The sequence below is a fragment of the Canis lupus genome, chromosome 7 (genome assembly GCF_011100685.1).
Source record: "Canis lupus familiaris isolate Mischka breed German Shepherd chromosome 7, alternate assembly UU_Cfam_GSD_1.0, whole genome shotgun sequence".
NCBI lineage: Eukaryota > Metazoa > Chordata > Mammalia > Carnivora > Canidae > Canis > Canis lupus.
The window spans coordinates 3,565,327-3,579,096 of record NC_049228.1 but is presented as its reverse complement, the minus strand read 5'-3'; the positions used below and the strand labels follow the sequence as shown (position 1 = coordinate 3,579,096).

Below are 13,770 nucleotides of genomic sequence, written 5' to 3'. Positions count from 1 at the left end.
AGACAGTTACAAGGATTTCCATTTTATGGTAAACCAATGCGAATCCAGTATGCAAAAACAGACTTCTAAGAAGGGAAAGTAGTTTCAGTGGAGAGCGGAGGAAAAAAGGCAGTTAATGCTTATTAAGTTCATTCTCTAAAGTAGACACTGTTAGATACTATATATTCATGGGTTAGATCCCTTTATCAAGGCTGAGAAACAGGGAAGCGAGTCCATCTCCTGTGTATGGCTGGGTGGGACTGGGATACCAAAAAAACAGGCTGGATTAATATTAAAGGCTGTAGTCTCAGAGAAGATTAGCATGGTCCCTGAGCAAGGACGACACAAAAATTTGTGAAGCATTCCATATTAAAAAAAAAAAAAAAAGGCTATAGTCTCTGCAAGGATCATATCCAAATGAGATATAGGAGATACTCTAGGTCACAAAGACTGGATAAAATGGGGAGATGTTTGTACTAGGTGTGTGTGAATGTGTGTGCATGTATCTGTAGTTTACTAAACTTTAAATTTCACAAACATTGCTGGTCTCATATTCATATCTCCAGTGCCCAGTTCTAAGTTTCAATACATTTTTGTGGAATTGGAAAAGAGTTATTAGGTACATGGGTGCTGGTTTAGAGAAAAATAAAGGGAAAAAGGATATATGTAGGGAAGCCAGACACAAGACAATGCTTAAATTTTAAATAAAATCTAAATCTTAACTGCTGTGAGTATTGGGCCCCTATTTTTAGGATTGCTTCAAAAAGTCAGGAGAACCACGGCTGTGGTTTTCAGGACTGTAGTTCCTATAAACAAGCAGGGAGATGACACTTCATGAAAGATCATAGTCCTTGCCCTTTTCTTGTCATTCTCCTTAAAAACTAACTTCTTTTAGAAGACTGGGGTCCTGTTTCTTATGGATAGAACCAAACACAGGTAGAGCAGGACATTACTCTTTCCAGCTTCTTGCTATAATTGTGTGCTTAAAAAATGAGAACCCTTTACTTATCCGTTGCATTCCTCTATTCCACTGTTGATCTGGACTGAATCCAGAGATTGCAGTAATTCTTAGGTACACAGAGAGATCTGGGCTCTTTCCTCAGCCTCAAAAATTGAATAACCAAGGTGAGTTATAGAAAGATGTGAGACTTCACACAAAGGAGAAATCATATCATAGCAGATATGACAGATGGCAAGCTGTTACAATTTCCCTTCTCTAGGACACACAGCTAGATTCCATTTCTCAGGCTCCCTTGTAGTAAGGTGTGCCCACGTGACCAGGTCTAGTCAATAGACTGTAATTTGTAACAAAGCCCCTCCCAGTTTGATTTTGTCTGACACACTCTTCTTAGGAGGGTATTGGACATGGCAAAATCAAAAATGGAAGGTGACTGGGATGCTGTATTGTTACCAGGAGGAGAGTTGCCTAAATAATCAGAATCTCTTTTTGAGAATTTATAAGTAAGCTTATAGGGGATCCCTGGGTGGCTCAGCTGTTTGGCGCCTGCCTTTGGCCCAGGGTACGATCCTGGAGACCTGGGATCGAATCCCACATCGGGCTCCCGGTGCATGGAGCCTGCTTCTCCCTCTGCCTGTGTCTCTGCCTCTCTCTCTCTCTCTCTCTGTGACTATCATAAATAAAAATTAAAAATATATATATATTATAAGTAAGCTTATATTATGTAATGTTTCTGAAATTTGAGGGTGTATCTTTTTTTTTTTGAGGGTATATTTTTTACATCAGCTCCCATACCCTTAACTGAAAAGGAGGTGTTCTTGGGCTAGGAAAGCTAAATACATAACTTTTAACCTCATTGAGCTTTTAATATAATCTGGGAAGATAAGCATGACTATCAGACAAAGTTAATGCTAAGGGGTATTAATATATAAAAATGAGCCCAAGTTCTGTAGATAAATATCACTGTATGTTTGATTTGTTGGTAAGATAAAATATTAGCTGCATTTTGAAAAATTGGTAGTTCTTTTAAGTAAGAAAAAAGGATAGGAAGAGTATTTGAGGATGTGGTACTGAGGAAGGCAACTAACAAGAAGGGATGTGTAATTCGGAAGACTGTAAACCCACAAGGCTGGCTAGAGCTTATAGTGTGTGCAAGATATTAAAGATGAGTATGGATATAAAGGTATATTAGGAACAGATTTCAGAGATGTGTTAAGACGAGATGGAGTATTTGTAATTTATATGAGATAAAAATGAATTTTTAGATAGGATTGAAATGGTGAAGGCAAGATTTTGGAAAAGGTAAGGCATGGGATAACTGGCATCTAGAATGCCAGTGAGAAGAATATTGAAATACTTGTAATATTGGCAAAAAATGCCTAAACTAAGACAATAACAATAAGAATAAAAATGCAGGACACTGAGGCATCTGGTGACTCAATCGATCGAGTGTCTGACTCTTGATTTAAGCAGGTCATAATCTCAGGGTAATGAGATTGAGCCTCATATTGGGCTCCACGCTCAGAAAGGAGTCTGCTTGAAATTCTCTCTTTCTCCCTTTCCCCTTGCCTCTCCTTCCCACTCTCTTTCTCTTTCTCTAAAATAAATAAATGAAATTTTTTTAACAATGCAGAACACTTCCTCTTTGGGCTATGTGGAGTGGTGTGTGAGACCAAGGCTCCCACCGTCAGCAAGTACAACACTTGGGAAAAAGTGTGGGAAGCAACTGATTCAGGCATCAGACAAGAGACACAACAAGCAGTGGTTCCCATGATAAGGAAAACTTGTGCTCCAGGAGTGCCAGGGCTCTCTGCCTAAGGATACTTTATCAACCATGGCATAGAAGAAGAAGAAAGTAGTATGGCTAAAGAAGCAGAGGCAGAAATCAGAGAATGCAGCTGCTGATGGAATTTGTGGAACGAAGCATACGAGACGAGGGAGCTCCCCAGAGGAAGGACTTGATGAATCTATATGGAAGTCCCTTCAAAACACGACTTATCAATGTTAATTCAAGAAGGAAGACAAAAATCTGCATGGCTCTCTGTCCATAGAAAAATAAAGCTCATTACCAAAATTTTCACAAAAATAATTTCAGCCTCAGGTGATTTAATTGGTGACTATTGGTGAATTCTATCAACATTAGAAAGGAGATAACACCAGACATAAAAATTCTTTCAGATGGTAGAGAAGGAGGAAACTAATTTAGTAAAAAGCATAATCCTGCTCATAAAACATGAGAAAGGTATTGCAAGAAAAGGAAATTGCAAACCAAGATCCATCAAGAACATAGATTCTGTCAAGATCTTCAGCCAGATATTAGCAAAATGAGTCCAGCAACATAAAAAAAAAAAAAAAAACATATATTACATAAGAACCAAGTAGAATTTATCCAGGAACATTAGATTGATTCAACATTTGAAAGTTCATAAAATTCACCAAAGTAACAGAATAAAAAGGGAAAAATCATATAAGTCAATGAAAGCAGTAATGTTGGTCAGTAAAGTCCATGTAGGGACCATATAGGTCAATTGATTTTTGATGGAAGTGCCAGCATTTTGAATGCTAAACATTTGTCTCTTTCAACAAATAATGTTGGAAAAACTATCATTCATCTGGAAAAATACAAATGTTGACTACTACCTTACAACATATGAAAAATTAATTTGAAATGAGTCATAAACCTAACTCTAAAAGTAAAAGCTATTAGACTTGTGAAAAAGCAAAAGAAAAAATTTGATTTGGTGGTAGACAAAGATTTATTGGATTAATAAAAAAGCAGCACTAACCACCAGTGGTGTATCAAAGATAGGGTGGTGGAAAGAAATGCCCCCAAATTTAGATGTTACATTATTTGTGGAGAATTTTTTTTTTTATTTGCAGAGAATTTAAGATAAAAAAAAACCTAGCCAAACTTAGTTTTTTGTTATCACCATATATTCACAATTCTAATAAATACCTGTGATAAAATATTCCTCCTGGGGCGGGAGAGGATCTCTTTTCATGGTTTAAATTCTAAACAATAACTATTGTTACTCTGGGTTTTAATAATATATATAAGCTAATATGAGCTACTAATTGTGTATGTTTTAGCAAACAGTATATTGTACATGGAAGTTAACTCATGCAACTCCCAGTTATCCAGTGTACTCTCAACATGCCCAGGATTAGCTGCACTGTTCACATCAGGAGTAAATTTGTTTTAAAATTGTTCAAACTTGCACTGGCCTCTGTCCTCTTTACTACTACTATTACTGTGTCTAAACAACAGCTTTGAAATAAAAAAATGATAGCAAAATAATTGTAAGACCAAGAAATAACCTGAGTTAATTCAATTCTGTCTTTTCATGAATTTTGAAATAAATTTGAATAAAATTTTGGAAATTTATTTCTGAAAAAAAATTAAAACAGTGAAACAGATCTTGAATTGTGTGTTGTAATGTTTTTGCTTTTAAGTGAATATTTTAGTTCATAACTGAGATATTTTTGAATGCAAATAGCATTTTTAAATTAAAACACTACTTCTTTTAGTTGATAATTATTTGTATTAAAATTAAACAATGACTTAAGAGAGATTGTAATACTACCATCAATTTCTGTGAAATTAATTAGGCTGACGGAAGATCATTTCCTTTTGTAGAAAACCTACATTTACATAGGTGAAAAGTAATGAGGCATTACTCTTTCCTTTTTTAGCCTTTATTGTCTATTTTATACTTTATTTCTAGTTAAATATTCATTGATATATATTGATAGTATTTATACCTATATATGTATACACACACTTTGTGATGCTATACTAAGAGTATTCTAGAATAAAGAAAATGGTCTTTGCTCCTAAGAGAAGACTACATCTACACTCTAAAAAGAGTAGCTGTTCTTTTAACCTTCCACAAGTGGATAAGTCATAACTTCTTTAAATGCAACTTCTCTAGTGGTTTACATATGAATATATCGCCTTACTTTCAACCTCTTCCTTTACCTAATGGAGTTTATGTTCAGAAATTAGTTACTATGCAAATGAACAATGAAGGCTTGGCAAAAGACATAAAAACCTAGTGTTTACAAGTACAAAACAACCATGTTCAATAGAAATGCTTGAAAATATTTGTTCTTAATTCAGCCTATTGGTAAAGTTAATCAGATATTGTCTATACTCACACTCTTGGCACAGCTTTTTACTCCAACAGATGCTCAGCCATTCTGCCCGTTGAGTAGACCTGGGAATGAGAGAAAGCAAATATCCCAATGTCAGCAATTTACCAGACACAGGACCTGGTGACAGTTTTGTCCCTTTGGAATGGCAATTCATGGGCATCTTCTACTTGGGAGACAACTCCAGTTGTCCATGGCAGTGAACAACTCAGAAAACAACTTTCAAGGACACACCCTTATACTGATTCTTACCCTTCCTCTGTTCCTAGCTCTTCAGTCTTGTTCATCTTATCACTTCCCAAAATAAATTACTTGCATACAAGCCTTTGGCTCAGTTTACTTGTTTGGTCAACCCAGGCTCAATCATTAAGTAAGATAGTGTTTTAAATATTTTTTTTTCTTATTTTAGAGACTGTGAACCAAGCTGTTCTCTATGCTTATATTTTTGTCTTATTTCACAGAGACCATTTCCTTTAATGACACCTGCTCACAAAAAAATGGCAATACAAATATATGTTTGTCTGTGTTTATGTGCGTCTACACATGTCATGAAAAAAAATTACATTTGTTATCCTGACATCGAAGACCCTCTATATTCAGGTCCCCTGACCATTTTACCCTAACACAAAGAGTTAATTAAGTTCAAACTTTTTCCCTTACTTTCCTCTCTCAGATCTCAAACTTGTTAGGCTTCTAAATATTTCTATTTCTGGGGCACCTGGGTGGCTGAGTGGTTGAGTGTCTGCCTTTGGATCAGGGTGTGATGGAGTCCCACATCGGGCTCCCTGTAGGGAGCCTGCTTCTCCCTCTGCCTGTGTCTCTGCCTCTCTCTGTGTCTCTTATGAATAAATAAACAAAATCTTTTAAAAATAAATAAATATTTCTATTTCCACGTCTTCATTTTATCCAATCCTACCTATTTCTCACCACTTAACGGTATACAAAGGTTTAATATTAGATAAATATTCACATTGTATTATTTAAAATATCACCTTGTATTATTTCCAGAATAAGCAAAAGTCTTCACAAATAAGTAAGAATTTGCCTGAGAGGCAAAGAATGAAGAAAGAAGGCAAAGCCATTCTAGGCAGAAGAATCTGCTTATGTACATATACACACAAACACGAAAGAAAGAAATGTATAGGAATGTATTCTTGTGTAGGAGTCTGCTTATACAAGGAAAGAAAAGAAAGAAAAAGGTGTGTTCAGTGAATTTTAATTTTAGTAAAATGTTAAGGAATAAAGGTCCAAGACAGCCTTGGAGTAATCAATTTTAAAAACTTTGACCAAAAATTAAAAAATTAAAAATTAAAATAAAAAAAACTTTGACCATGACCCACATTAAAGAACAGGTTTTATTTTGCCATCCATTATTAGAATCAACATATAATTTCTCGGGATCCCTGGGTGGCGCAGCGGTTTGGCGCCTGCCTTTGGCCCAGGGCGCGATCCTGGAGACCCGGGATCGAATCCCACATCAGGCTCCCTGCATGGAGCCTGCTTCTCCCTCTGCCTGTGTCTCTGCCTCTCTCTCTCTCTCTCTCTGTATGACTATCATAAATAAATAATAACATATAATTTCTCTTCTAACCTGGGAGTCTGTGACCAGGACCACTAGAGATAATGAGGCTGCGAGCACAGACATAAATGAAGCTTGTCCTCGGCAAATCAGGATGCATATTCACTCTAACAACTGGTCCCCCTGCTCAAGTGTCTTCAGCTTTACAGTGAGTGATGCACACTGACATTTCTCTTTTCTCCCAATCCACATTTTTTGAAGTGTGGCTGTGACCCATTTTATTGATGTCATGCTCACTAAGGGTTAAAAAGCACTGGCTTAGAGGGAAACAGATGTACTTGAAAGCCCCTATATTTATTCCCCACCAAGAACTGTAGATACAGGTGACAGAGAGAATGTGAGCACTGAAGTGACCTGACTCTATTTATATGTTACAAAGGCTGTTCTTAGAGGAGGTGGGCTTTGAAGTTGACAAAACCAGGGGTTAAATCGGAGCCGTCTTTTCCCTTAATTCCCACTCTAGATAATTAAGCAGATCACTTAAGGAAGATTATTTATATTGTTCAGTCTGGACAAATTAGAATTTTCTATAAATAAAAATATAAATTTATATACACACAAAAAATATACTAAATTCATTGGAGTCTAAATGGATAAAAATTTCTCCACAGTAGTCTATTTTCTTCACTCTGTGTCAACTGAAACTGCATATTTCTTGATCTCTTCAGATTATTTCAAAGTATAACATTTCTGAGCTTTCTTATACATTCCACTTTTTTCAGCTTCCAAATTCAGTTTAGGTTATGGTGTATAAAGTTTCCATTTTATTCTATGCAAACTAGAATTTGAGAATACGCAACAAGAAAATAATATTTTTTGAAATTATATTCCATTTGTTCCCAGGGAATGTGAAGCCTTAACAACTTTAAACTTTATCTGGACAATCAAGACAATTGCAGCTAAAATGCAAGATGATATATAGTAATGTTCCCAATTATGTGATCTACTTCATGATTCTATAAAGGAATCAGAAAAAGCATGAGCTGATAAATTCTGGGAAATCTCTGTGATTGTGATATTACTTGAACTTACACCTTACTGAATAAGATGTGACAGTAATCATTCCTGGGAAATAATTCAAGAACATGCTTGATCAACAATGATTCAATAGTGTCATCCATGTCTTAATTCACTACAGAAACTCTAAAAAGCAACAGAACTTATTAGTTTTTCACAAATTTTGTTTCCTATAGTATTTCTTCGACTCGTGATATATTGACACTGTATAGCTGTATTTAGGTTAGCAATTATAACCAAGAATTCCATAAAACACAATTTATGAACTATAAAAAGCAAACACTCAAATTCAGATGAGATCGGGCACATTCAGGGTGGTATGGCCGTAGACCCAAACACTCAAATACAGAGTCTAAATAGTCATCAGTAATTGGCTGAAAAGGAACTGCTAAATTTGATCATGTGGAGAAAACTATCATTTCAATATTTTTAAGCTGGATTATAGGGACAGTGTTCATTAGAATTCACTACATCACCAATTATTTTAAGGGATTCAAATACGATTTCATTTTTTTATTATTTTTAAAAGATTTTATATGTTTATTCATGAAAGACACAGAGAGAAAAGCAGAGCCACAGACAGAGGGAGAAGCAGGCTTCCTATGGAGAGCCTGACATGGGACTCGATCCCAGGACCCGGGATCATGACCTGAGCCAAAGACAGTTGCTCAACCACTGAACCACCCAGGTGCCAACAGCCTTTTCCAATTATGCTCAACCACTAAGCCACCCAGGCACCCTTGAATATGATTTTAAATAACAGTTAACCTATTTATCTGCATGTTTTCAAAAGACTGGAAGGCCTATTAGAGCAACCTAGTTATTAGAGCAACCAATATATATAATTCAGAATTAAAAGTGAAAAGTTATATTTACAGTGGGCTTAGCCCCAAATACCTAGAATGGGAGGGGAAAAATGGTATCTGTAATTAAATTGGGAAGCATTACTAACCTTAAAGCTATGAGCTAAGAAGATAGAAAATGGACAGAATAGGAGAATATGATCCTTTTAAAAACTGCAGAGGAAAACAAAAGGAGCATTTACAGGCATACAAAATTTAATTTTACTATTAAAGGAACTCCAAATACAAGGCCAAAAATTAATGTATCAAAAAGTAACAGAAGTGTTGTTGGTTGCAAATGTTAAAAGTTTGGAAGAGGGGGCTCTGTCCTAAAAAGTAAAAAGCTGACCAGACTGAAATATTAGCAGCTCTCCTTGGGTCTTTAAGATGTAGGAAGGCAGAGGGAAAACACCACCCCCAAGACTGGGGTGACATCACAGGCAAATACAGGGAGCAGTAGCTTACCAGAGCAGAGACTTGGGAGTAGAAATCAGGTGGGCCCAGTGTGAGGGTTAGGAAAACTGGAAGAGTAATTAAGGAATTGCTGAAGGCTCAGAGCCAACAATTCAGAGTTAAAAACTCCAGAAGGACCCAGGCATCCATGGACCCTCGTAATATTGTAAGATTTACCTCCAGGAGCTCAAACAGGTTCCCACAGTAAATATCAGAGAAAAACCCCCTTTGCTTCCAGTAGGAGGAGGGAAAAGGGAACCATTTTGTATGGTGCCGGAATACTCTGTTCTTAACCAGGCCTGCCGCAGGTGAAACCAGTTATCCAGAGCCTCACCTGCTGGCATAGTATCAGAGCTTAACCTGAGGAAGGGAAATATTCCCTAAATAACCAGCTTTAGCCTTCCATATGAGAAAGGAGACAAATTCCAGACTATTCTAGCTATCTTGTTCTACCTACACTGTGGGGGAGGGGGAAATGAAAACCTAGAAAATCTTGTGAGGTTCACAGTTCAAAGCATAGGCTCAGTAAAAGATTAAGGCCTAAGGACTGTAGAATGCAACCCCTCCCTCCACACCTCACCATCACATCACTAAAAGAATAGTTATAGCAGTTACTTTCAGCCAGTGTATCATGTTTAGCTAAAAGTTTGTTCAAAATAATAACACCAAAAATGTATTCTATCACATATGTTTATGTATATATCATGATTATGCTTCTAGCTTATGTACACCTATATAGAAGTGAAACGAAGGACATCAATTATATAAGGGGTGGGAGGGAAGAATCAAAATTGCTTTGTTATTATAAGATATTCAGGCTACATAGAAGTGCTATACTGTTATTTAAAAGAAAGCTTGGATTTGCTGTAAATGTATACTGCAAATATTAGAACAACCAAAAAAGTTTAAGTATAATCAATATGCTAACACAGAATGAAAATGGAATCTAAAGTGCCCAGTAAAAAAAATAAAAGGAAGAAAGAGATGAGGCACCTGGATGGCTCAATGGCTGAGCATCTGCCTTCAGTTCAGGTTGTGACCCTGGGGTCCTGGGATCAAGTCCTGCATCAGGCTCCCTGAGGGTAGCCTGCTTCTTCCTCTGTCTGTGTCTCTGCCTCTCTCTGTGTCTCTCATGAATAAATAAAAAAAAAATATTTTTTTGAAAAAGAAGAGAGTAGAACATAAAAACAGAAATAAAGAACAAGGCAATGAATAGAAAACAGTTATAAATATGATAAATATTAATCCACATATATAAATAAATAACCACTTTGAATGTCAATGTTCCAAGTGTACCAATTAAAAGACAAATTGTTAGAGTGGATCAAAAAACACAATCCAACTATGTATTGCCTACAAAAACCTGCTTTAAATGTAAAGACACATAGAGACAAAAAGTGTATGGACAGAGGAAAATACCAGGGTAACATTAATAAAAAGAAAGCAGGAGAAGCTATCTTAATTTCAGACAGAGAAGACCTTAAGACAAGGAAAGTTATTAGCAATATGGAGGGGCATTAGATAATGATAAAGGGAGCAGTTCTCCAAGAAAACATAGCACTCTTTAACATGCATGTGTGCCTGGAGTCCCACATTGGGCTCCCTGCATGGAGCCTCCTTCTCTCTCTGCCTGTGTCTCTGCCTCTCTCTCTTTGTGTCTCTCATGAATAAATAAATTTTAAAAAATCTTTAAAAAAAGAAAAATAAAATAAAACTAACAAAATCGCAAAAAGAAATCAATGAATCCGGGATCCCTGGGTGGCGCAACGGTTTGGCGCCTGCCTTTGGCCCAGGGCGTGATCCTGGAGACCCGGGATCGAATCCCACGTCAGGCTCCCGGTGCATGGAGCCTGCTTCTCCCTCTGCCTGTGTCTCTGCCTCTCTCTCTCTCTCTCTCTCTCTCTCTCTGTGTGACTATCATAAATAATAAATAAAAATTAAAAAAAAAGAATAAAAAAAAAAAGAAATCAATGAACCCACTATTATAGAGACTTCAACATCCCCTCTAACAGAAATGGATCCAAAAGGTAGAAAATCAGTAAGGACATAATTGAACTCAACAATACAACCTATCAACTGGATATAATTGTTATCTAGAGACTACTTCATCCAACAACAAAATAATACACATTTGTCTTAAGTTCATATGGGACACGTACTAAAATAAACCACATTATAGCCCATAAAACACAAGTTAATAAATTTCAAAGAATATTCATCCTACAATGTCTAATCTAAGACCATAGTGGAATTAATCTAGAAATCAGTAAAGAAAAGACAACTGATAATTTCAAAATGTGGAGATTAAACAACATACTTCTAAATAATACTTGGTCAAAAAGAAGTCTTAAGAAAAAAATTGAAAAATAGTTCAATCTAAATGGAAGTGAAAATGTAACTTATAATTTGTGAGATGCAGTGAAACAGTGCTTAGAAGGAAATTTATAGCATTGAATGCATATATTAGAAAATTTAAATATTAAAGTGAATAATTTAAGTTTCTACTTTACAAAACTAGGAAAGAACAAATTAAATCCAAAGGAAGCAGAAAAAACACAATACTAGAAATTAGCACAAATCAACAAAACTGAAAACAGAAAATCAATGGAGAAAATCAACAAAATTGAAAGCTGACATTTTAAGATCAGTCAAGTTGATAAGCCTTTAGCCAAACTAGTGGGAAAAAAAAGAGAAACAGAGAGAGAGAAAAGAAACAAATTATTAATATCATAAATGAAAGAAGGTAGATTGCTACATATTCAATGAACTTTAAAAGGACAATAAAGAAATATCATGAACAAGTCTACATCCACAAATTTGATAACTAGATAAAATGCAAAAATTCTTTAAAAAAACACACTCTGTCAAAACTCACACAAATTTATATATTTATATATTATAATATTATATTATGGCAAGTTTGCACGGTGCAAGGTTAATAAAAACCAATTGATTCCCTATATACCAGACATGAAAAAGTAAAATTTGAAATTAAAATACAATATCATTTATATGAGCATCTAAAAACCTGAAAATAATCAGGTATATATTTAACCTAATATGTACAAGAGCTACATGAAGAAAACTGTAAAGCTTTGATGAAAAAAATTTAAAAAGAGCTAAATAAGTGAAGAAATAGTTCATGTTCATGTATAGAAAAACTCAATATTGTCAAGATGTCAATTCTTTGCAAATTAATCTACAGATTCAATGCAATTCAAATCAAAATCCCAAGAATAATTTTATGGATATTGGGGCAAGCATAAGTATATGAAAGACTGTCCATATCGTATGTCATTTAAAAAATGGAAATTAAAACAACAATGAGATACTACTACACACCTATTGGAATGGCCAAAATCTGAAACCCTGACAACACCAAATGCCAATGAGGAGGTACAGCCACTGGAACTCTGATTCAGTGTTGGTGGGAATTCAGAATGCTATAGCTACTTTGGAAAACCATTGGCAGTTTCTTAATAAATTAAACATACTTTTACCAGATGATCCAGCAATTGGACTCCTTGGGATTTTACAAAGGAGCTGAAAACTTATGTCCACGCAAAAACCTGCACAGAGATGTTAATAGCAACTTTATTCAGAATTTACAACACGTGGAAGATGATGATCTTCAGGAGGTAAATGGAAAATAAGCTGTAGTATATCCAGACAATGGAATATTATTCAGCACTAAAGAAAAATGAGCTATCAAGTGATACAAAAGATAAGAAACCTAAACTGCATATACCAGGTGAAAGAAAACAATGTGAAAGAGCTACATATTGTACAATTCCAACTAGATAAAATTTTGGAAAAGGCAAAAATATGGGGATAGTAAAAATATCAATGATTGCCAGGGGTTGGCAGCAAGGGGAGGGTGGGATGAATGGGTGAAATGCAAAGAATTAAAAAAAAAAAGAAAGAAATGCAAAGAATTTTTAGGGCAGTGAAACATTCTGTGTGACACTCCAGTGATGAGTGCATGTCATTACATATTTTTTCCGGATCCATAAAATGTACAACATGAATTGTCAATCCCTAATGTAAACTATGGACTTTGGATGATTATGACCTGTCAACAATGTGCAACAAATGTAGCAGAGGCTACTTGGAAAATCTATGCACCTTCTGGACCATGTTACTATAAATCTTCTCTTAAATTTTTTATTTTAATTTTATTTTATTTTATTTTATTTTTTATTGATTGATTGATTGATTGATTGAGAGAGAGAGAGAGAGAGAAAGAGCATGAGTGGTGGGGGTAGGGGCATAGAGAGAGAGAAAATCTTAAGCAGTCTCCACAGTCAGCATGGAGCTTGACACTGGGTCTGATCCCAGGACCCTGAGATAATGATCTGAGCTGAAATCAAGAGTTGGACACTTAACTGACTGAGCCACCCAGGTGCCCCCAAAAATAAAGTTTTAAAAGAAAATAACAGAAATCAATTTTTGTTGTAAATATGGAAATGGTAACAGAATATAGATCCTAAAGGAAATAATCATGGCCGGGGATTGAAATGATTGGGGCTCAGAATAGGGCCAACTATTATCATTATAAGCCATTCAGCATGATTTGATTCTTTTAAATTAAATGCATGTATTATTTTGATTAAGCCAAAAAGTTTTGGGAGATTATGTGAATGTAACTAGAATAGTGATAGTGATTACATTTATAACACTTCTCATAACTCTATAGACTGTCATACAATGAAGAAGTAAAAAAAAAAAAAATCAGATCCGACATTTGTTTCACCCATATTATTGTACGGTGTTTTTTTTTTAATCCTCCA

The 13,770-nt window shown here is 35.4% G+C and overlaps 1 pseudogene; it reads left to right on the top strand.

Moving 5' to 3' along the window:
- Window positions 1-285: 285 nt before the first annotated feature.
- On the top strand, window positions 286-353 carry LOC119872721 (annotated as a pseudogene).
- The last annotated feature ends 13,417 nt before the right edge of the window (window positions 354-13,770 follow it).